At 35.8% G+C, this 21,013-nt stretch overlaps 1 protein-coding gene across 3 annotated transcripts in view; it reads left to right on the top strand.

Annotated features, from left to right (window-relative positions):
• Lrrc4c (leucine rich repeat containing 4C) overlaps nt 1-21,013 on the top strand; it is a 1,191,813-nt gene that overhangs the window by 242,048 nt on the left and 928,752 nt on the right. The window contains exon 1 of one of the 3 annotated variants that reach the window (XM_029536202.1): nt 17,412-17,427. The exons of the other annotated variants lie outside the window; for them this stretch is intronic. The gene's annotated coding sequence lies outside the window, so the exon portion shown is untranslated. Of the gene's footprint in view, nt 1-17,411; nt 17,428-21,013 lie in introns of those variants that run through there. 3 annotated transcript variants of the gene reach the window in all.

Genomic DNA, 21,013 nt, shown 5'->3' on the forward strand with positions numbered 1-21,013 from the left:
TATAATCGATGACTTTATCTAAGTACAATAATTAATAGTACCTTTTATCCATGGATGAATTATGGTTAGCTGATATGTTATATTTTCTGTAGTTGAAATTTGGAAAAGGAAGAGTCCAGTCCTGAAGAATCTCATTTTAATAATATTTACCATGGTGAACAATTTACAAAAGGCATTTGCCCACAATCTGATTTTTTTTGTTAATAAAAAAGAAGAAACCTGTCGTGGTAATAATAACTGGAGAGATAAAGCTGGGCTAAGAGAGTGGGGAGAGAATGTATTTAGGGTACTGTGGGGGTGTGCAAAAGAGCAAAATAGAAACTTTATCTGAAGCACGTATTTATCCACTCCACAATAAGACAAATAAAATAAATATGAAACTAAATGAAGCTTTCATTTTGTGTATATGTGTGTGTAGGCTTTAATGAAGTTTATCCCTTTGTTACTTACTCTGCAAAAACACAGAGTCTAGATGCAGTTTCCCTAGTTACATCTATAGTCAAGTGATTCCTTTCCATAACTACTATGATTAATACATTCCACTGCAAAAAAAGAATAGTGCATATTTGTATTGTCTATTAGCACATAGCAGTGTTACTGTACACAGTATGTTTAAATAATGTACATTACGGTAGCACAGTTTCTACAGAGGCATCTAATAGGATTTCATAGTCTTGCTCTGTTCAAGAACTAACAGGACTTTCAACTAATCTCTTGTTTTTCTTTCTTTTTTATTATTTTCTTTATTTACATTTCAAATGCTATCCCGAAAGTTCCCTATTACCCCCCCGCCCCTGCTTCCCTACCCACCCACTCCCATTACTTGGCCCAGGCCTTCCCTTGTGCTGGGTCATATAAAGTTTGCAAGACCAAGGGGCCTCTATTCCCAGTGATGGCCGATTTGGCCATCTTCTGCTACATATGCAGCTAGAGACACAAGTTCAGGGGGAACTGGTTAGTTCATATTATTGTTTCACCTATAGGGTTGCAGACCCCTTCAGCTCCTTGGGTACTTTCTACTTATATAGTAGAATATATGTGTATATGTGTATGAATATGTAAATATCTTATGTCTTCCAGATACTATTACAATACTGTTAATGAATTCATAAATAAAACTGATTTCTACTTTCCTGAACCCTTCATAAGCATGAGGAGACAAAAGTGAATGGATAACAAAATGTAATGTGCTAATTCAGGAGATGTTCCATGTCTAAAATTAAGTTTACATACATTGCTGGAGAATTTGGAGCATGTGGTGTTTCAGATAAATACTCATGGAAGAATTCTTGAATATGCTAATATTGAAGCAGAAAGATAAGTGAATTGTGTGAAATGGAAGTGTGAATATATAGTCTCAAGAAGAGTAATAGCCTAATGAATCTTGTATACATAGTAAACAGAATGATATCAAAGTCAATGCTTTCCTGTCTCTCAGAAATGAGATGTAATTTTTTAGGCAGGCAGCAAGGAAGTTCCATATCAGTACATCCTTGCAGTACTGAGTTTTGTACCAGACACTTATTAGTCATTGAAACAGTAGAGTCTATTTCAAAGATATGTTATGCTTTAACAAGTAAAGTGGACATATATGGAGTTTCCCTGCTTCCTGTAGAAAGTGATGCTATCTAGGATTCATCTATTATTCATCCCTGAGTTTCCCAGCTCTCTAGTTGCAGATTGTCCTTAAGGTTAAGACTATAGATCAACATTTATAAACCTTCTGATAGAGTCTCTCTGGGATCACCTTTACTTGGCATGACCTAGTAACTTTGCAAAGAGCTCTTTCTATGTCTGCCTTATTCACATTCTAACAGAGACACTACAAAGTGTCTCTTTGGATGGTGTGCTAGGATTCAGTGTTGGTTTTGTTATTCCCTATCATTCATGAATGTCTAACAGGCTGAAGGGCAAATGGATTTAGTTAAATTTGATGTGGGGAATAAAGGAACACCTTTAGATAGACATTAAGAATTATTCTATAATACATTAAATATTTAGCTAGTGAAGAAATCAAGGTAATTTTTCATGACATAAGACAGAGTGCAAATACCTGTTTCCTTTAACTCTATAAAGATAATATTAAACTAAATGCAAATAAAAATATTTTAAGCACATCATAGGTCTGAGAACTTGCATCTTAGCTATGTCTACCATAATTAAATAACTGTGAGACTCAGTTCAAACCAATATTCCTGATATGAATAAGAAACCCCTAGGTAGATTTCTACAGATAAAAACTAAAAATATTTTGCTATTAAGGAGGAAATAACTTGTGAAAAAGAGACCAGGGAGTACTGAATAGAGATTACAACAATCAATTATCAATACAGATGAGCCAGGAGAGCTGATACTATCATACTTTATCATTCACATTCTCATCATTAGAATATACAACAGTTAAGTGTCTGCAGCAGAGCTTGCCTCTCTGTAGCAAGAGACGTTAATTTCTAAGGAACCAAACCAGTGACAGTGAGATTCAGGAGGGGCTGGGAGCCAAATGATTGGACTGTAATTATTCTGAAAGGGCTTTTATCATCATTACCTAACATTTTGCAGAGGCAGCATGTTTGAAAATAAACTATGGCCAAGATAGTGTCACGTCATCGAGCTTCTGGTTTGCTGATGTATTTTTGTGTTTGCAAGGATAGATGACTACAAATGTACTCAGACAAGCATATATCATTTTCAAGTTATTCAGCTAAGGCATTTGCTTTGCCACAGATTAATTGAACCGCACATACAGTTCTCTGGCCCTATCAAATGCCATAGTGGGAACTTTTCATTCATTTTTTCCTTGCCAGGATTCTTCCTACCTGAAAATCTTGATCACTTACTACTGAGATGTTACAATAGTAATGAAGATGAATTAAACTGCTGGCATGAAGATTTTCTAACTGCTGAGTTCTTGTAGCAAATGTTTTAACTCTCCACCTTGTTTACATCCTTAAAGGACAAGCTAATTGTCTGTTTAACTTTGTTAGTATGCTTTAATTATAAGGCTTTCAAGAACGTTAACAGATAAAGCTGTTTCTATACCACAAGGATGTTTAAATTTCACCTCTGCAGCATCAAAACATTCATTCACATCCTTGGAGTTCATGGTTTGGTAGAAGGACCAGTGGACAGTGTAATAGAGTAAATAGACACTTTTACTTTAATAAAATGGTAATGTCAATAACTTTGTGTGAGTTTCATTCTATCACTCCACACATATAATTATAAATGTCAGTTTACAATGCATAATATATGTGCATGGCTAATAATTTGATAACCTCTTTCTATTATCTGCAATCTAATTATAGTACAAGGACATGGAAGTTAACTAGCTATGGTACTAAGAATCTCATCAAGAAAAGACCCAGAAAATGAGGGAGTATGACTTATTTAATGTTAGCATATTCTGAGAAATTTCATTCCTCTGTGGGAACAAGTGGCTTTGGGAAGTAAAGAAATGATGTATTATTGTCAAGATGGATTTTCTATTGAGTTAAAAAAAAAGTTCCCCTATTTTACAATCCGAGATAACTTCTCTTGAATCCCGAATCTAAAAGTTCTTTGAGCATCTTAGACCCTACACTCCTATGGAATATGACCTTGAACAGAGTCTTATTGATGATACCTCACTTTTACCTGTAACACACCAAACTCAAAAATCTGCCTGCCTCTGCCTCCCGAATGCTGGGATTAAAGGTGTGCGCCACCACGCCGGGCTCATAAAGATAGTTTTTAATCACATGAAATCAACAAATAATTTCTCCTCTATTATCTCAGAAACTCAAGTCTTCTTATAAGATGTTGGGAAGAATGGGCATGATCTCTTCATCAGGAAAAATCCAGTTAAGCCAAACTCAATTTTGATCTTCCATTACTATTCCCTTTTGAGTAAGGTGATCTTGATGGTGGAAAAAGGTGGTAAGATCACTCATCGATGCACCAGGCTCCAGCAGAGCAGTAGTACTCTTAATAATTACCTTGTCTTATTGTAGCTTGTTTTTTTTTTTGTTTGTTTGTTTGTTTTTCTGTTTGACTATAGTCTCTTGGAAGCCTGCTTTCTTTTCTTTTTTTTTAATTAGACATATTATTTATTTACATTTCAAATGTTATACCCTTTCCTGGTTTCCCCTCAGAAAACCCGCTATCCCATCCTCCATCCCCATGATCACCAACCCATCCACTCCTGCTTCCTAGCCCTGACATTCCTCTACACTGGGACATTGAGCCTTCACAGGACCAAGGACATATCCTTTCATTGATGTCCAACAAGGCTATCATCTGCTACATATGCAGCTGGAGCCACTGGTGCCTCCATGTGTACTCTTTGTTTGGTGGTTTATTCCCGGGGAGCTCTGGGAGTACTGGTTAGTTCATACTGTTGTTCCTCTTATGGGGCTGCAAACACCTTCAGCTTTTTTAGGTCCTTTCTCTAGCTCCTCCATTTGGGACCCTGTGCTCAGTGCATTGGTTGGTTGTGAGTATCCACTTCTGTATTTATCAGACACTCGCTAAGCCTCTCAGGAGAAAGCTATATGAGGCTTCTGTCAGCAAGCCCTTGTTGGCATCCACAATAGTGTCTGGGTTTGGTAACTGTATACGGAATGGATCCCCAGGTGGGGCAGTCTCTAAATGTCCTTTCCTTCAGTTTCTGCTCCACATATTTTCTCTGTATCTCTTCCCATGGGTATTTTGATGCCCCTTCTATGAAGGACCGAAGTATCCACACTTTTGTCTTCCTTCTTGAGCTTTGTGTGGTTTGTGAATTTTATCTTGGGTATTCCAAGCTTGTGAGGTAATATCCAATTATCAGTGAGTATATATCATGTGTGTTCATTTGTGATTGGGTTTCCTCAATCAGGATGATATTTTCTTCTGGTGAGGCTGTAGAGAAAAAAGAAAACACCTTCGTTGCTGGTCAGATTGCAAGCTGGTACAAGCACTCTGGAAATCAGTTTGGTAGTCCCTCAGAAAATTGGATATAGTATTACCTGAGGACCCAGCTATATCATTCCTGGGCATATACCCAGAAGACTCTCCAACATGTAACAAGGATACATGCTCTACTATGTTCATAGCATCCTTATTTATAATAACCAGAAGCTGGAGAGAATCCAGATGTCCCTCACCAGAGGAATGGATACAGAAAATGTGGTACATTTACACAATGGAGAACTACTCAGCTAAAACAATGAATTCATGAAATTCCTATGCAAATGGATGGAACTATTATAAAATATCATCCTGAGTGAGGAAGCCTGCTTTCTTTTGAAGAGGAAATAAGTGGGATGAGAATTGGAGAGGAGGGGCTAGGAGGAGTGAAAAGATAGGCAACGCTTGGGATGTATTTATGAAAGAAGAATTTATTTTCAATAATAAAAACAATGGCCTTCTTCTTTCTCTTACTAATTTACTGTAAACTCTGAAGACATTTCTAAAACAAGATACCTGTCCTCAGCATAAAATGGATGACCTAAAGGCCCTAATATTCATTATGCTAATAAACAAATATTTTTCCTGACAGAGTACAACAAAAGTTAGGGATTTCACATGATAGCAGTTTGGTATGAATGCAATGAGATTTATAGCCTGAGTGTGATTTATTGCTCCCAGGCATGGTTTAAAGCAGATCATTAAGAAGACAGTGTTTTGAGCAGTTGGCATTTCTTTTCAAGGCGATCTATTTTCTGTTTTAAAAATCACTCTATCAGTATGCATCAAATTCCCTTATCAAAATTCAGTTTTTATAAAAGAATTTCTAAAAAAAATCTTTTGATGCCATTTTCATAAGGTTTAGTATAAGTATCTGTACAAGAGGTAAAGAAAGGAGTAAGAATCATAGCGCAGAATCATAGCATACTGCACAACAGAAGATAAGGTCTTTTACTTTGAAGCATGCTGATCCAAACAGAAAAAAATGTTTTTAATATAAAAAGCCATTTTAAAATGTACAGATAACCTTTTTGTGCTATTAATAATTTCAGCAAAAATAAGTTCAGCTCATTAATAATTAGCAGTTTTCTACATGTTTATCTTATCCTGAGGACTGGTCTATCATTTTGTTTAAAAGAGAACATGTCCCCTTATATAAACCATATTTTCAAACATGAGACCATCAGAAAGAGTGTAACCATGATCAGTTGTCTTTCTCTTACAGCCTCTCAAAACTATAAGCTTATTATTAATCATTTTCATACTATTTTTGCAGTAGAAATTCTCTGACCATGAAAGTTGTCTTGTTACAATGATAACCATTAGCCAACAGAGAACATATGGGTATCTGACTGGTTTTTCTGAATTGCATACAAATATTATGATTCAATAATGGAAGGCTCAAACTCAGCCATTGAGTAACTTTAATAAGATCATCAATGTGGCATCCATAGAATACTATGTGTCATTCTGAAGACTGTATGAATGATACACTAAATGGAGCAAACACACATGTTCTCACATGCATACCCACAAACTGGCACACATGCACATATACATAAAACAGACATACCCATACATACTCATACAAACACATACACACATACATGCAAACATATACATATACATGTACATATATACTGAGGCACACATGCACATATACATAAACACACATGAGAAAAACAGATTTCTTTTCATAACCCACCTCTCTTTACACTCACACTTAAAAGAACTTTACATGCCATCCTTACTAATGCAAAACATACTTATATATTCATCACGTATCAGAAATAACTTCCAGTGCCTGTTGAAAACAGTGCAAGATGAGGAGGTGATAGTAAGGACTCCCACCCAAGGAGACAGAAGAGAGGGAAGAAAAGAGAATGAACAAGACTGGTAAAAATAAATTGTACATTGAAAACAAAGAAAAAATTCTAAGACAACCACAGTCAAAATGTTATTTATTGATCAGGTTCTTAGAACATTAATGTCCACAACTTCTTTTGTCCAAGTCACATGATCTGTACTTCCTCAGTTTTCAGTTTTGGAGTAGTTATATTTTATAATCCATGAGATTCTTTCTATATCTGAACTCCATATTTGCTGCCCAAGTATTTTTCAGTGCACAGAGAACTCCATTTCAAAGTCGTGATTGAAGCTGTGAAAGAAGAAAGAAGCTTGAATCTCAGCTTTCCTGAATGATCACATTTTCATGAACTCTGCTGCTCCTCTCTGAATCTCCCATAGCTAAGAAATCACTTTTTAATCTCAGCTCTACCGAACTGTTCTGTTTTTACCTGGACAAGTAAGACCAGTAGCATGTGAAAAAGCAAACTTGATCCTTGCTTTGAATAGCATGATTTAGAAATTCCACCATGGGCATCATGGATCTAGAATTTATTGAAAACTTCTGGTAAACACAAGTTAAATATGTTAACTGCTAAGATTCCAAGAAACACTGGCTTGATTCTTCAGTGGTTCTAAGCTATCAGAGAATATGTTAACTATTTTAATTCTTTGTGAACAAGAAATTACTAGACCCACAATAAAAATATGTTAGATCAGATCTAGCTAGAGTTCTAGTTCACTGATCAACATATATTAAGTTCTTTCTACCTTCCTGATGATGAGATTAATTGAGGATGCCTGACACTGTGGTCAATAATATTGAATGATCACTGCCATGCCCTAACTGTGACATGACGTTCTTTACAGAGATAGAAGCTTTAAGCAAGCTAACTTGTAATGCTAATAATCACAGTACAACTTCTGGTTTATTTAGTTCCTTTTCTTTTAGTTGGAAAATAATATTTAATAATAATCTTTATTGACTATAATATGGTTATTGTTATTTATAATGACTGATATGTATTGAATAATCCTGGGTCTTGTGGTAGGTACATTTGCATATATTTTGATTATTAATAAAGTTAGTTACCTTTTCTTCTCAATGGTTTTGGATTGGGACTATCTGTTGGCATCAATAGTGGGTACGGAGCTAAAGACAATGACTATTCCTCCTCCTAACTATATCAGTAGCAAACAGTTTAGCAGAGAGTGGTGTGGCCAACCCAGCCAATCCTATTTTTATTTTTATTTTTATTTCTTTTTGCATGTCTGTTACCACACCTGTTTATGCCTTCTCCAGAAGATGGCTTGTCTCAGCCCTGTTCCCTATCTTCCAGCTTTTTTTATTTCTCTGTCCTCCTTTCCTCTGTGTTTCCTGAGCTTGAGAGAGTTACTCTAATATCTGTTTATGGATGAGTACTCAATCGTTTCTTATTTTCAGCACCCTGTGCATTTATGAGTCCCTTCATTCATCCCAGATCATTAGAAAAAGAAGCTTCCTTAATTAAGGCTCGGAGTTACAATTGGCTATGGGTATAAATATAGACAGTGAGAAGTCAGTTTGAACTTATTTAAACATGGCTAAACAGCAGAGTGTTCCCTGGGAGGGCCTGCGATTCCCATGTCATGGCTTTTGAACAGGATGACAGCTATCAGATATAGATTTCTTTCAATGGAGTAGATTTCCAACCCAATCAGAAAGCAGTGGAATTCCAGTGAGATATTCTGAAGCATGAACACATGTTAAAAAGACTTAATCCTTTTGATCTAGTAAGCATTGTATCTGTTGATCAGATGAATACTTTAACTCTCCTTTCTATGCCAACTGCTCCTCCAACTACTGGAAACCACCAATCTAGTCTCTATTTCAATGTGATCAAGGTTTTTAGATTCCACAGCTAACTGAAATCAGTATTTATCTTTCTGCACCTGCCTAACCCTACCTAATATGATGACATTTGGGACTTTTTAAGACCTAACAATTTATTTATTCTGTGTATGATCCAGAAATTCCATCACTTGTTAGAGAAACTCCCAAAGGAATGGAAATTAGACAGGTATCAGCACAACCATGTTTACTGAAATATTGTTCACAGTAGAGAATGAATAGAAACAATATAAGAGTTTCCAAGTGAATGGAAGAACTGAAAACAAGTCTAAATACACCATAGAACAATCTTTTACATTCAAAGATGTTTTGCTGCATTTCTCCCTTGCTGTGACTTTATTTTGTGGTGGACGATTTAATTGCCCAAAGAATTGCTGAAGTTATTAGGGATACTTTTGGAGAGATGTGTCTCTACAAATGGAAATCGTTATTGGACTTAAACTGGAATTTCTCTTCGAAGATTGAGAGCCTTAGAGGCAACTAACTTTTGATTGTAGGGAAACAGACAATTTCATATTGTTGATGAATCAACTCATCTAAATTAAGACCCTGGTACTGAACATCATTCATTTAAGTATCAATATATCTGGTGGTGAAGCCATGGAGAGAAGAGTTTATAGGCAAACAGATGAGAAGATAGACATTGAGGTCTCATGCTTGTTTGTAATGGCAGTTTTGATTGCACAGAGACCTCAGCGGGTCAATTAGAAGTATATTGTTTATTGTCATGTCCTCCAGAAGTGCTGTGTGTGCAGAGTTGTCTCTATAACTCAGAATTTGTAGATAAATCAAACAGCAACATTAACCTCTTCTCAAAGCGCTTAATTTGATATTACAATTTTTTTTTTTACTCAAAACAAGTAAAATGGTTAAAGAAACACAACATCTTCCTCCATGAGCACAGTTTGCACTTTTTTGTTGGGTGGACCTCTAAAATGGCCCCTCATTCTTCCTTTATACTCACTGGGTATACTCCATATCTGTATGTTAATCAGAAATGGAAGACACAACTTCTTCTCAGGGACTGTGCATCGCTCTTCTTTGACCACAAAATAACTTCCCTCTTGTGACTGTCTGTAGCTCTCCCTCAGGTCCAGTTCAGTTGCATATGGGACTGTGCGGATGACCATAACTGTATTTACAAGACCACATTTTCTCACCATTCCATTTGATTGCTATGTGAGTCATGCTGTTACCTCATCTTTGTAGCATGAAATAGTAGCAGATACTGTATGAACACTACTTCCTTGTTGATTTATTTTCACGGTCTCTAAGTATAAGTGCAGCAATTTAGTTGGTACTAATTCATGGCAATATGTTTAAATTCTAAACTATGTCTGACATTTGATAGCCAGCTACTCAGTAAATTCACTAAATGAGTGGACTCATAACTGAAAAATTAAGAATATGATGCCAAGATTCTGCTGAAGGGACCCTGATATAGCGGCCTCTTGTGAGGCTATGCCAGTGCCTGGCAAACACTGAAGTGGATGCTCACAGCCAGCTATTGGATGGAACACAGGGTCCCCAATAGAGGAGCTATAGAAAGTACCCAAGGAGTTGTAGGGGGCTGCAACCCTGTAGGTGGAAGAACAATATGAACTAACCAGTACCCCCTGAGCTTGTGTCTCTAGCTGCATATGTAGCAGAAGATGAACTAATTGGCTATCACTGGGAAGAAAGGCCCCTTGGTCTTGTAAATTTTATATGACCCAGCACAAGGGAAGGCCTGGGCCAAGTAGTGGGAGTGGGTGGGTAGGGGAGCAGGGGCGGGGGGGAGGGTATAGGGAACTTTCTGGATAGCATTTGAAATGTAAATAAAGAAAATAATAATAATAATAATAATAATAATAATAATAATAATAATAATAATAATAATAAAATGAAAATAAAGAATATGATGCCAAATATTGCATTCAGTCACCTACATGTATTTAAAAACGAAACAAATGAGAAAGGAAAAAGGTTTATCATTCCAAAATTTCAATAAATTGAAATATAAACATGAGTATACTTACTTTTTCATGCTGATTTTCATGTAATTTTATAAAGAACAAGAAAAAAAATCTCTATTTTAATCTGGAACAGCCTATATATTGCCCCAAGGCATAACTTGTCTAATCTATACATCTACTGAATTTCCCAGAGTCAAGAGGATTTGTGTTCTTGTGAGATTAGGACTGCAAATAGTTCAGTCATGTTCAGAAGATATTATTCTACAAGTCTTCACACTTAAACGTTCTCTTCCAGTCTATAATGTTCTATGAGCCTTGCGTGAGTGTGTATGTGGTACAGATGTCACATTTAGGGATCAACGGACCATAGTCCCTTAATCTATTCACTTTGAGCAGTAGTGAGTCTCTGTATTGATTGTTATCCACTGTGACAAGAGCTATATACTATGCACAACCTACCACCGACACAAAAACTACACAAGATCAAGGCAACCAATGTAAGAAACTCATGAAACATTTGTTTATTTATAATATAAAATCTTAAATTTTATACTTTCCATTGTTTTCTTTGATCTCCTTGTAGAATTTTCTTGGCTAGTTTATTATTATGTCAAAGGTTATCCACTTTGAAGTCATTTTTAATTAAATAATATCATGCATAGGGATTTTTTACTATTATGTGCAAAGACCAAATCAAATTATAGGAAGAAAAATATTGCCAAGGCACATATTTAAAGTAGATAGTTTATTTGTGATTCTCTTATGATATAAAGCCTTACTACACATATATACACATATGTTCATGTCCAACAGTGTTAAGAATTGGTAGACTAGAATTTACTGTGATAGNAGGCTGTACTTGAACTTGCAGAACCCCTCTGTCTTTGCCTCCCTAATGATGTTGTTATAGATGGACAACATCCCACGAGGTGACAGCAGAGGGTAACCTGGACATAGAGCAATATCCCCATGATAAGTTCTCCATTAATTGTACAACAATGTGAATAACCTCAAGGTAACTGCTGTAGCCATGTAATATAACTGAGAGGGGCTAGATTTGATTCATTAGCCATCTTGTAGGCTATGTTTTTATTTTAATTAATTTCCATCTGTGTTGGAAATTATACAAAATATTCAATAAAGGAACATGAGGAATGCTTGGGAGTGTTTTATTTTCTCTTAGTCTTTGAATTGTTATGAGAATATTTATAAATAGAGATTGGAAATCATTTGAGTACAGTTTACAAATTTTGGAGGCAATTGACTTAAATTTTGTATTTTACCTTCAATAATCTTTAATTCCTTCTTCTCTTCTTGTTCTTGTTCTTGTTCTTGTTCTTGTTCTTGTTCTTGTTCTTGTTCTTGTTGTTGTTGTTCTTCTTCTTCTTCTTCTTCTTCTTCTTCTTCCTCCTCCTCCTCCTCTTCCTCCTCCTCCTCTACTTCCTCCTCCTCTACTTCCTCCTCCTCTTCCTCCTCCTCCTGCTGTCCTCCTTCTCCTCCTCCTCTCCTTCTCCTTCTCCTTCTCCTCCTCCTCTATCTCTCTGTCTCTCTGTCTGTCTCTGTCTCTGTCTCTGTCTCTGTCTCTCTCTCTCTCTCTTTCTCTCTCTCTAATTAAATATATCACACAGCCTGAACTATAACGGGCAATGGCACTAGTCTTTTCTTGAACTTGCAGAATTCCTTTTTCTTTGCCTCCTGAATGGTGGGATTATAGGCATATAACATCTTAGCTGTTAGCAAAATTTGAATTCTAAATTTTAACATTCTACATAGCATTCTGTTTACAACTGGGCAAGTTAATTTAAACCTAAAGTTCATTTTATATTAATTTGTAAAGAAAGAAAACAATACTGTTCCCAATATTCATGTGAAGAAGCGTGATAACCATGTGAAGTGTTTGTCAAGGGGCCTTAATTATAAAGAACAGATCCCTTTGCTTCCTATCTCTTCAACAGTCAGATGAAAACATGTAGGGATGAAAGTAGTGATTTTCTTAGTCAAAACAAATAACTAAAGTATCAGGCAACAATTCTTCAACCTCCAAAAGACTTGAAAATGGTTACTTCTGGATTAAATAACAAGCTATTCCAAGGGCCTATCTTGTCTGTTGCTCCCATTGGTTTCTGTACATGATGTACCCCTGCAGCCATTAGTAATTGAAACTGTATTAGAGGAGAGTTTTTTTTTTTCTTGCAACAATTCAAGAATTTTCATAGCAACTACTCAGACATGTCTTTGAGCAAAGCAAGATAATTTAATTTATTGATGAGAGCTTACATTTTGGAAGCAAACTTTTTGCATCCATTTTGTACTTTACCACTCATCAAATGTGTCAGCAAAATTATTAAAACCTCTGGCTTTAGCTTTCTTATCATATTTAAAGGGTAGTTATATAAAAATCAAATCCGTTAACAATTATGAAAACAAGAGATTAGCCCTTCTGGGCTGCACCAGCACCAGGTCACCTAGGGCGCGGAGTGGGAGGACACCCCCATGGTCCCTAGTGGACTGCCCATGCGATCTTAGGATGATTGGTGAATGGAACACAACATCTGCTCCAATCCAATTGCGCACTAGACCTGAGACAGCACTAGGGCAGCAGAGAACTGTCCTGACCCGGGGCACAATCCCCTTCCGGTCTGCACCAGCACCAGGTCACCTAGGGCACGGATTCAGTGGACACCCCCACGGTCCCTAGCGGAGTGCCTTAGCTATCTTAGGATCACTGGTGAGTGGTACACAACAGCTGCTCCAATCCAATAGTGACGGGCCTGGGACAGCAGGCCATCTGTACTGTCCAGGCATGTCACTCTGACCTTTCCTATCCATTGACTCACATTAATAACAATGTGCAAATGACTAGTAGTTGCACAAATTCTTAGGAATAGTCCTTTGTTGATTAGTCCTTCAAATGACTCAAACTACCTTCTAAAATAATATTCAGTGCAGTATGTAGTGTTTATTTCAATTTTGTTATTCACTGTAAAAATTCATCACCAATGAGCATCACAGATGAAGGGGATGAGACTTGAATTATTTTACTATGAAAGTTAGAGTTTTACTGTTACATAAGAGTACAAATATAACATTTCCTTTATAGTCTCTAACTTTTTTAAGAGATGCCATTTTATCTATTTGATAGATAAAAGCATTGTTTGAATTTTGAAAATATTACTGAGCTTTTATTAATTATTTATGGTGTTACTATTTCCTTAAAAGTAGCTATTGCATAGCAAATTCTATACATACCACTTCATTGTTAATTTACTTGTCACTTTTAAAATTTGTTAGATATTCAGTAAATAGTAACTGCTATTAACAATTGTAGTGATTTGTTTTTAATTGGTGGACATTTACATGAAAGACAGACAGATGCTGGGCAGTTTCTGCTTGGTTTAATTAGGTGACACTGTTCTGAATTTCAGCCAAGGAAACCGTAGCAACACAGTAATTTTATTATTAGTGTTAATTAGATGTAGGTATCAGAAAATTGATTCAAGTTGTAGAGTTGATTAAGTGAAATGGTTCTTCACAATTTGATTACTTTCAGACAGATAAGAATGAAGCCTTAAGGTCAACCCTCTGTAGAAAGGAATGGTGTGATTTAGGTGGTAAAATATTTTTTTTTATTAGTTTCACTACTTGATAATGAAATGACCTGATCTGCTAGTACTGAAGGAAGGTCATATTCCCTGTCTTTCCAAACACAGACGTCACTGGCATCATCACAGACCTTGTCCAACAGGCAATGACTATAAATGACTACAGTCCACCTGTGAATTAGTAGGAAAATTAAACATTATTTATTGTAGTGTCGTTCTAGGAAAGAGTTTTTTCTATTTAAGCATGGCAAAATCCTTCCACAGTTATACATTTCTGAATCTAATAAGTGCTGAGAGTAAAGTTGTTATTAAAGAGTTTGGATTGCGTATGATCTTACAGTAAAAAAAAGATCAAAAACCCTACATATATATATATATATATATATATATATATATATATATATATATATATATATATACTTATATACATACCAAAAGAAAGTGTACTTTACTACTTTTACTATATTCATTTTGTACTCATAAAACTTAGAGCATTGTAATAGAATGAATTCACCTCTAAATCTAAGTCCTATTGCTAATAAACAATCAATAACTTCGGTCTGACATTTAACTCTTCTAATCTTTAGTGTTCTGGAGAGCCAGGGATAGTGTTACTAATATCCATCACAAAATACTGTACGGACAGATTCTGGTGATATCTCTAAAATGCTGATGAGAAATAAACCTCCCACTCATGCTGGCTTGCCTTTACTCCCTGGCTTGATTTGGACCATGTTCAATCAATTCAGTTAGACAAATATTGATTGCTTCCCCAGAGCTATGTTTGACTCTAGGAAAACAATAGCAATTCTGAGTCCTTGTATCTTTGCAGTGATTATTTAGTTCTGCCTGACTGTACTCTTATCTGTTACCCAATATTTTTCAGTGTCATATATGGAGCTAGATTAATGGAATTCACCAGGAGAAACAGGGGTAGTCTAAAGAAAAAGACTATTTTCAGCAGAGGTCTATAGGCATATCTGAGTAAGTGAATATCAAACCTGAAATCCTCTTTTTTTCAGTTCACTAAGGTGTATTGACAGTTCTGGGGTGCTGCCTGGTTGGGAATAGAGGGTTATGGGGAGCCCAGAAGCTGGAAATTTTGCAGGGGAGCTTCAGACAGATGTGGCAGACTTCACTTACTCCCTTCAAGGACATTTATATAAAATCACAGAAAAATGACATATTATCATAACTAGTTATGGAACAGCTAAATAATAGTAGTTTTCATTGTTCACAACAGTTTCTAGTCATGCATTATCTCTCCTCTTCGATGACTCAACCTAGATAGTAATATTAGCATTATAATTCAAAACCTTTATCTTGCCTCTATGGTATTTATTTCCTATATATATCTATTCACCAATTATTATTTTATGTGCTTTCAGATAGATGTTAAAACATAAAATTTTAACTAATGATTGTTTCTCACTCCAAGGAATTTACATTAAATTAAGAATTGACATTTGTGTTAAAATAAGAAATTCTATCCCAATTTTTCTCTTGTTATAAAACAGTGGAACTCACTAAGCAGAGACTGGGGAAAGCCAATACAATATGCATCGTTGTATCAAGCTTTAAAGATCAAACGGTTTTAATATATATTTTTATGCAATGCTCAACATTGAATAATTTATATGTCATATTACATTTTGTGCTACTAGGTAAGATTGATTATTATGCTTTTTAAAGCTAAATAAATGAAAATTTAAAGTCCATATCTCATTAATTTAAGACGACAATATTAGAACTGATGCAAACCAAAGTTTTGTGAATCTGTTTAAATTATTAACAACTACAAGACATCTGAGGGTCCACAGAGGTTTAACTGAATAATGTGAAGTTAAACATTGTAGAATATGTTGCATCTGTTAGTTTCCATGGAGATCCTAGGTAAATGCAAGCAATCATTTTGAGTAGTAGAGGAGGAAATTTAGAAGCTACATTTCTTAGAAGAAATTTCAAACCTCTGAGCTACAAGTTTTCTGCAAGTGACAATGTTAATAATGTTTGCTTCACCTCTTGGTTGTGGACATAAAGTAAGTGAGTCTGTCTAACATGCTAAATGTAGTACATAGAGCAGAGTAATTGTTCCTTTTCAAATCTACTAAACAATTTCCTTTCAGTCAGAGAAAAATCTGTGATCTGTAGCAAAGTAATACCTCTGAATTATAAGTAAAATTGAGATCACTGAGATGCTTAGTAAATGACATTAATAATCCTGATTAGATTTTAAATTAGTTTAAAAATGAGCAAGAGGGGGAAAATATTGGAATGATAAAGGAATAATACAATAATACATTCATTTTCTTGATGGTGAAGGTAATTTTTAAAAATTTTTTATTAGATATTTTCTTCATTTTTACTTCAAATGCTATCCTGAAAGTCCTAGGACCTGTAGAGACGCTTTATCCCGACCTCTCACTTTCTTTTTCTTTCTTTTTTTTCTGAGACAGGGTTTCTCTGTATAGCCCTGGCTGTCCTGGAACTCACTTTGTAGACCAGGCTGGCCTTGAACTCAGAAATCCGCCTGCCTCTGTCTCCCAAGTGCTGGGATTAAAGGCGTGTACCACCACACCAGGTTCCGACCTCTCACTTTCAAAGCTAAAGGTGATGCTTGGGTGGGGGATGTTTATATCATGGCAGAATATTAGGGAATCAGGGTTCTTGGTAAATAAGAATATACATGAATATTATACCCAGTGTAAAATCTACAAAAATTCCCACATGGTAAGCAAAAATGCATACTGAGGACAAGAGAAGACCTTCATATTCCTGTCTTTCTTATCAATAGAAGAAAATATTAGAAGTAAATTAAAATTGTTCCATTTAACCATAGGGTGTAGTGAGCTTGATGTGTTTTAGATTGATATCCCATTGGTTGAACTATCCACACTTCCTAGTAACTCCATGACTTTTGGACAAGCCATTTGATGGTAAGAGTTAGAAAAATGTATTGTTCTAAGTTAAATGATGAGATCATAATATGCGAATTGAGAGAAACAAAGTAAATTATTTTATGTGCACAGAAAGTATACTAAAATTAAAGTAAATATAAATTGATTATTTGATACTTGAATCAATATAGAGCAAAATCTTTTCAGGACATCGAATATCAACCGGGGCAGCACTTGCCACCTTTTTCAAAAAAGAAGAGAGAATGAGGCTGACTAGCTCAATTGAGCTAACAGAATGTGCTGGACCAGAGGTACAATAAATTCTGTGGCCATTTCTGCATTTGACCAACAGCAATCATTATTGTAAAGACAGGAGTCATGCACCTTTCTTGCATTTGTCTTGAGTTTTTGGTTTTTTGCATTTTGTTTCTTGCATTTCACTAGAGTTTATTTTGTTGTTGTTGTTTTTGTTTTTGTTTTTGTTTTTCTCAATGGATCCTATCTCCTGATAACTTTCAGAAATTTCTCACAATCTATTTTAAAATGCTGAGTTTTTAAATCTGGTAAATAATGTCATGGCTAAGGACATGTGATTTAAAATCACAGACAGAAATGTGGATCTAAGGTTTGATGGAGGTTTAACAAACACATGTGACTCTTTATTCTCCCAATAGATTATAAAAAGAATAGATGTATTCAAATGTGATTGCAGTATCTGATGTAATACAACCAATGTTCTACTATGGTACAAACAAGGAGCATTTTGTCCTATTCACTTGTGGACCCTTTATAATTCAACCTAGCTGCCTGAGCTCAGTCTATCTATTTGAGTCAACATTCTTCAATATTTTAGTTTCTATTCCTAGACTTAGAGTCCACATGTTAAAATAAGCAAACAAAGACATCAAACCCCAATTCAGATATGAAACAGTGTCCTATTTCTTTACTCTGTGTATATAATTTCATCTGTTCTGTGACACAGATGTCATTAATAGAAAGCTGACAAGGCACAAAAAAAATGTGCCTTTCACCTTAGATGCAGTAGAAGATAGTTTATTCCAGTATCAAATATGGCCATGAACACAGCTTTAGATTACACCCAGTACAGTGTTCCTGCATGGTACGTGTCATATTTTTACAATAACAGCATGAAAAAAATATTTCAGATGTCAAAAATGCTTTTCAAATCTTTGTTTGATGCATTAGGCAAATTACAGCCAAGTGGGAAAAGTCTTGCCCTCAGATGCTATTTGATGACAGGGTTAGCTTTTGACTTGATGGAATCTATTTATATATTCGAAAAAGACTTACCTAACACTCACAAGGATGTTAGGTCACACACAGTGGTGAGAAGCACAATAGCTATTGGCTTTAATAACCCAAGAGCTTTGAGCTTTGGACATGCAACATTCCAACATTTCATAATAATTAAAACTTTGATCATTGAGTCTTTTTTGAAGATGTAAATGTTTTTTGTCTATGTTGTTGTTTTCTGGGAATGTTAGCAAGTTTTTACAAAATACACAGACTTTTCATAGACGATCATAGGAGTTCAATTATATTATTTGTTATTTCTGCCAATATTGTGTTTGACCAATATAAATGAATTTAGAACAGAAAGGTATAGTTAAGGGTATAAGGAGGTAGTTTATTAGTTAAAGCACTAACCACTAAAGAAATAGGACCAGAATTAGATTCCCCATCACCCATGAAAGTGAGTGTGGTGAGTGTGGTGGCCCTTCTGTAATTTGAACTTCAAAAATTATAGACAGTGTATTCCCTGAGCAATGTTTGATCAGGAGACTCATAACTCGAGGAATTACTTGGAAGATTACATGCAAACACATGAGGAATGCACCAGATCTTGTATTCATGTTCATATATGTGCACAACCTACAGGTGAACACCAATGACAATCAATCAATCAAGCAAGCAATAGTTAGGTGCAATGATAACACTGAGTCCACTGCATTTTCCATGTCTCTTCCTTCCTACAGTTATTAGAAAGTCCATAGACGAACTAAATAAACAGTCTTCTTGGTCTGGCATCCCTAGTTTCCCTAGCATCTTTTTATTATCCATCCTTCAGTCAACCCTACAGTCCAGTCTATCTGACCTGATCGGCAATCATTATATGCATTAGTTATCCTCTTAAAGGCCATTGCACTTCTCTTGCCTAGGTAAATTTCCCCATTCCTTACTCCTTCCTTGATGCCATGGTGCATTTCTTGAGAATGAGTTATTTACTTCTGAAAGAAAGTTGCTTCTTACAGTTATGGAGATTCAGAAGTCCAAAATTAAAGCAGAAGCAAGTTCAGGAACTACTCAGCTCCCTGCTTCTAAGATAGTGCCTCAAACCTGTCCACCTCCATAAGGAAGCAGGGGAACAGCCTATGTTGCTCTCACATTGTGAGAGAAGATGAGAGCTCACACTCTTCTTTTTCATACCAGCATTAAGCCATCAGGACCAACATCTCCTACAATATCCCAGCATCCAACACTGTTGCACTGGTGAGTTCCAAGTTGTGTTGATGGCGATCAAAGTATAAAATCATGGTACCCAAAGGGGCCTGATGTCTGGAATTACCACAACTAATTGAAGTCTCTACTCTTAAATCTCATGACATGTAACACAATGATCACAGTTAATACTGAAGCCTCCTCCCCTCATTCCCAAGCCCCTTTCTTATTGTACCTTTCTTGATTTCCATAGTCTCTTCCATTCTGGATGAGAAAATTTATTTATTTAATGTAGTCATATCAGCTTAATAAAGTCAGAGCATTAATCTCTTTGGTTAATTGTATTATCTACAATGCTTTAAACAGTTTCTGCCTCCTGATATTTGCAAAATTCTTTGTCATATAAAATAAAGGGAAGTTTATCACTGTAAGGTGGAATTTCTTTTGGCCTGTTTATAGAAAAGGAAACACTGGTCACTAAGTTGCTAATCCTCTGTTTCCATTGTGAGATAATAAGGGATGTATCCATTTCTGTCTGCTTCTTGTAATTAAAATATTTTTCAGTATCTAGACAAGAGTTATGACAGGATTACATCTAAAATAGTTAGTACTAGATGCTTAGAGCCTATCTGGGGGCAATCCAAGTAATCACGTACCTCACTCAGCTTATCAGATCTTGCTTCGTGTGACTGCAGTGATGTTTGTGCAGACACACATGTGCTACTGTTCCTTCTATAGCTTTAATCTTTTCTAACAAGTCTGTTTATTTTTGCTTTGCGTAGATGGGTCCGTGGGTTTTACAAAGAGTTGATTCAGATCATTAAATCCTACACAAGGCTGAATAACAAAGCAGAAAAATCTGTCGACAAAATGCTAAAACCCTTCCTCTGACTCAGATTCTCTCTTTCCTCACTCTTTGAGTCATTCTGTAGATGGCTTTATTTGTTTGATTCTAGATTTATGGTTCAGTGTTCCCAAAATGGATGTGTGCTAGGATGAAGCATTTGTTTAGTGAGAAGGATCATATTTTAATTTGTAAAACCAAAAAAAAAAAAAAAAGCTTAAACCACTGCTTCAATTTAGGAGAGAGAAGAGGAGGAAGGAGAGAAAGGAGGAGGAATGAGAGAAATGAGGAGAAAGTGTGTGTGTGGGGGGGAGATGGGAGAGAAGTGTACCAAGAATGAATAGAAGAGAAACACAGAAAGACAGTGATGAGAGAGGATATCCCCTGGAGTTTTACTTGTTAGGACAAAGAAGTTGACAAAAGCAATTTAAAGAAGACAGCATTTATCTTGTATCACAGTTACAGTCAATCATGGCAGCTTTCAGGCAGCTGCTGCCGTTGTACCCATATGGAGAGAGAAAGAGAGAAGGGGAGAGAGAGGGAGGGAGGGGAGGAGAAAAAAAGAGAGGAGAGGAGAGGAGAAGAGAGGAGAG

This window comes from Mus pahari, chromosome 3, assembly GCF_900095145.1.
Source record: "Mus pahari chromosome 3, PAHARI_EIJ_v1.1, whole genome shotgun sequence".
Taxonomy (NCBI): Eukaryota; Metazoa; Chordata; class Mammalia; order Rodentia; family Muridae; genus Mus; species Mus pahari.